We start from the raw sequence: 5,029 nt of genomic DNA on the forward strand, positions 1-5,029 counted from the left end.
AAAGTATAAATACACTAAAGTATAAACACACTAAAGTATAAACACACACTAAAGTATAAACACACTAAAGTATAAATACACTAAAGAAGGATAAATACAACTAAAGCGGTAAAAAAAAAAAAAACGGCTAAATAGGTTTTTTTTAGACAACTGCAAACTTCAAGGAGTGTATTTATACTTTAGTGTATTTATACTTTAGTGTATTTATACTTTAGTGTGTTTATACTTTAGTGTATTTATACTTCACTTTTCAACAGTACATGTAAACATTTTTTTTTTTAAATCGCTGGAAGAACTCTTTAAATCTTTAGTCATAACACTGTTTACTATATTGAATTGGCTCAGTGGAACAGATTTAAACCAATTATAATTAGAGGATTCTAGCTGTGTAGTTAATGGGGTTTTACAGAGAACGTTTCTACAAGTGTACATAAATGGATCTAGAATGATGATTGAAACATATATGCCTAGTAAGTGTATAATAATTATCTGAAAGGCCTAAATAACCTCATATCAATAAATATTTGAATAGGCTTTTATCAGAATCAACCATAATGCTTTGAGCTTCAATTGAGGGCTTCTACCATGTTGTTATTGAGGTCCGGTCGGTGAAGGAATTGTGGCTACTGGTCTCCTTTATGCTGCTGTTATGTGGTTGACTGTCCTATTTCCAAGGTTTCTGTCAAAAGCTGCTCTTCAACACCTCCTCCTCTCTACTGAAGGTTCCTCAGACAGCTTCAGCCATTTTGTCCTTCCTCTTCCTCTTCCCTGCCTGTCCACTTCCCTCCGCCATTCTTCATCTCTGGGAAACACAACACTTCACAACTTCTACCGGGACTCGATTGGCCTGTCTGTTCATGAACACATCTTTGGGAATGAAGTTGAGCACCCTGCGTGTGGAGGGCAGCTCATATGAGCCTGTTTTTAGTTTTTCCTTCATAAGGTGGAATCAGAAATTCTTTCTGTAATCTTTTAAAGGCATGTTTAAAGAGAGGCAACAGTGCAGCCTGTTGTGTGATACGTTACAGCTGCTGTTGCTTCCTTAATATGACAGGGAGTACATTCTCAATATCTCTCTCTCGCGCTTTCTCTCTCTCTCAGCCCTGCCTCCCGTGCCAAGGCCCGTTTGCACAGCACACACTATTGCCCAGGTGGTATTTTTAGCAGCCATTTTAAAGACTGGCACCATCACATGGGTCTGTTTGCCTGTTGGCTATTTAGTTGTGGAGTGTCATGAGCTGAAATGTGTTTCCATTGGCCACATAAAGGAAGGAGCAAGTCCCGCCTCTCATTCTGAGGATAAAAGTTTCCATTGGTGGCCACATAAAGGAAGGAGCAAGTCCCGCCTCTCATTCTGAGGATAAAAGTTTCCATTGTGAGTGAAGAGCACGTGAGGCTGGCGGTTGGGGAGGGGGGGGTGGGGGTGTGGAGACTTTCAACAAGCCATGACTGGAAGTAAAACAGCTATATTGAACACTTGACTCCACATAACATGTACTAGGACAAATATTTGGAGTAACACTAAGCTTAAAGACGTGAACGGTTGGTTTTCATTGAGATCTTATGCAATAGACTCTGGATAAGGATTTGTATTTGGATGTTGAGGAAGGAGTCTGGTAAAGAAACAATGATGGTTCCTCTCCCTCTCTCTCGCTCTCTCTTCTCTCTCTCTTTCTATCTCTCTCTCTCCCCTCTCTCTCTTCTCTCTCTCTCTCTCTCTCTGTTCTACCTGAAGTTATTTTTACTATTACGTTGACATTACTATTACTACATTGTTGGGTTTAGAGTGTGCAAGAAAGGCATTTCCCTGTACTTGTGCTCGTGACGTTAAAACGTGAAAGTTGCCACGCCTAGCTGTGACCCTGTGTGTGTACCAGGTCTGTCTGTCTGTGGAAAAGTACTGCCACGGTTTACACACAGCCCATCTGAAAAGAGCTATTAGACACCAGGGGGGGGGGCTGAGGTTTCTACTGTTTGATAAACCCTAACACTAACAAAAATGTATTAATAGGTAACCTTCATTTATAGCTATAAATCATTGAATTCAGGATTATATATGTCTATTAACGCTGGTGTGTATACAGATATTATTGAGTGTTGGTAGATATATTGAAAAAATAAAACAAAAACAGACTTGAGTTTCCCAGCTGATCTGTGATTCGTCCACATACACTCCCCCTATTCATGTATTTGGACAGGGAAGCTAAAACTTATAATTTAGCTCTATACTCCAGCATTTGGGATTCGAGATCAAATGTTTTAATATATGAAGATACATATCTGTTTTATAATTTTGAAATTAAAGAAATGTATGTATCTACTCCCCCGCAGGATAGTCCCCCGCAGGATAGTCCCCCGCAGGATAGTCCCCCGCCGGATAGTCCACCAGGATAGTCCGCATGGATGAACAGGAGGTAGTCCCCGCAGGATAGTCCCCCGCAGGATAGTCCCCCAGGATAGTCCCCCCCCAGGATAGTCCCCCCCAGGATAGTCCCCCCCAGATGTCCCCCCCAGGATAGTCCCCCCCCAGGATAGTCCCCCCAGGATAGTCCCCCCCAGGATAGTCCCCCCAGGATAGTCCCCCCCAGGATAGTCCCCCCAGGATACGTCCCCCAGGATAGTCCCCAGGATAGTCCCCCAGATAGTCCCCCCCAGGATAGTCCCCCCAGGATAGTCCCCCCAGGATAGTCCCCCCAGGATAGTCCCCCAGGATAATCCCCCCAGGATAGTCCCCCCCAGGATATCCCCAGGATACTCCCCCAGGATAGTCCCCCCCAGGATAGTCCCCCCAGGACGGTCTGCTCTCCAGAAGCTGCTGATGTTTATTAAGGCAGCCCCCCCCCCCCCCCCACCTCTATGATGTTGATTAAGGCAGCCCCCCCGCTCCTCTCTGATTCAGAGGGTTGGGTTAAATGCGGAAGACACATTTCAGTTGAATGCATTCAGTGTGTTCTAACTAGGTATCCCTTCTCATTTGAAGATGCCATAAAGTACACATTCACTTATAGTATATTACATATAGTCACAAGTGTAATATTGGTCCCATATTCCTCACAGGCAATGACTTTATCAAGAGCAGGAGAAGAATTCCTCATGTACATATCTACCTCAAATACCTCGTACCTACACGTTGATCTGGTACTTCCTGTATATAGCTCCACATTGATCTGGTACTCCCTGTATATAGCTCCACATTGATCTGGTACTGGTACTTCTGTATATAGCTCCACATTGATCTGGTACTCCCGTGTATATAGCTCCACATTGATCTGGTACTTCTGTATATAGCTCCACATTTGTCTGGTACTGGTACTCCTGTATATAGCTCCACATTGATCTGGTACTTCCTGTATATTGCTCCACATTGATCTGGTACTCCTGTATATAGCTCCACATTGATCTGGTACTGTGTACTTCCTGTATATAGCTCCACATTGATCTGGTACTCCCTGTATATAGCTCCACATTGATCTGGTACTTCCTGTATATAGCTCACATTGATCTGGTACTGGTACTCCCTGTATATAGCTCCACATTGATCTGGTACTTCCTGTATATAGCTCCACATTGATCTGGTACTCACCTGTATATAGCTCCACATTGATCTGGTACTTCCTATATATAGCTCCACATTGATCTGGTACTTCCTGTATATAGCTCCACATTGATCTAGTACTTCCTGTATATAGCTCCACATTGATCTGGGTACTGGTACTTCCTGTATATAGCTCCACATTGATCTGGTACTTCCTGTATATAGCTCCACATTGATCTGGTACTCCCTGTATATAGCTCCACATTGATCTGGTACTCCCTGTATATAGATCCACATTGATCTGGTACTGGTACTTCCTGTATATAGCTCACATTGATCTGGTACTTTCCTGTATATAGCTCCACATTGATCTGGTACTTCCTGTATATAGCTCCACATTGATCTGTACTTCCTGTATATAGCTCCACATTGATCTGGTACTTCTGTATATAGCTCCACATGATCTAGTACTTCCTGTATATAGCTCCACATTGATCTAGTACTTCCTGTATATAGCTCCACATTGATCTGGTACTTCCTGTATATAGCTCCACATTGATCTGGTACTCCCTGTATATAGCTCCACATTGATCGGTACTCCCTGTATATAATCCACATTGATCTGGTCTGTACTTCCTGTATATACTCCACATGTCTGGTACTTCCTGTATATAGCTCCACATTGATCTGGTACGTCCTGTATATAGCTCCACATTATCTGGTACTCCTGTATATAGCTCCACATTGATCTGTACTGGTACTTCCTGTATATAGCTCCACATTGATCTGGTACTTCCTGTATATAGCTCCACATTGATCTGGTACTGGTACTCCCTGTATAGAGCTCCACATTGATCTGGTACTGGTACTCCCTGTATATCTATTCCACATTGATCTGGTACTGGTACTTCCTGTATATAGCTCCACATTGATCTGGTACTGGTACTCCCTGTATATGCTCCACATTGATCTGGTACTTTCCTGTATATAGCTCCACATTGATCTGGTACTGGTACTCCCTGTATATAGCTCCACATTGTCTGGTACTGGTACTTCCTGTATATAGCTCCACATTGATCTGCTACTGGTACTTCCTGTATATAGCTCCACATTGATTGTACTGGTACTTCCTGTATATAGCTCCACATTGATCTGGTACTCCTGTATATAGCTACACATTGACTTGTACTTCCTGTATATATCTCCACATTGATCTGGTACTGGTACTCCCTGTATTTAACTCCACAATTGATCTGGTACTGGTACTTCCTGTATATATGCTCCACATTGATCTGTACTCCCTGATATAGCTCCACATTGATCTGGTACTGGTACTTCCTGTATATAGCTCCATTGATCTGGTACTTCCTGTATATAGCTCCACATTGATCTGGTACGCTCCCTGTATATAGCTCCACATTGATCTGGTAACTTCCTGTATATAGCTCACATTGATCTGGTACTGGTACTCCACTGTATATAGCTCCACATTGA

The sequence above is a fragment of the Salvelinus sp. IW2-2015 genome, unplaced genomic scaffold (assembly GCF_002910315.2).
Source record: "Salvelinus sp. IW2-2015 unplaced genomic scaffold, ASM291031v2 Un_scaffold2896, whole genome shotgun sequence".
Lineage (NCBI taxonomy): Eukaryota > Metazoa > Chordata > Actinopteri > Salmoniformes > Salmonidae > Salvelinus > Salvelinus sp. IW2-2015.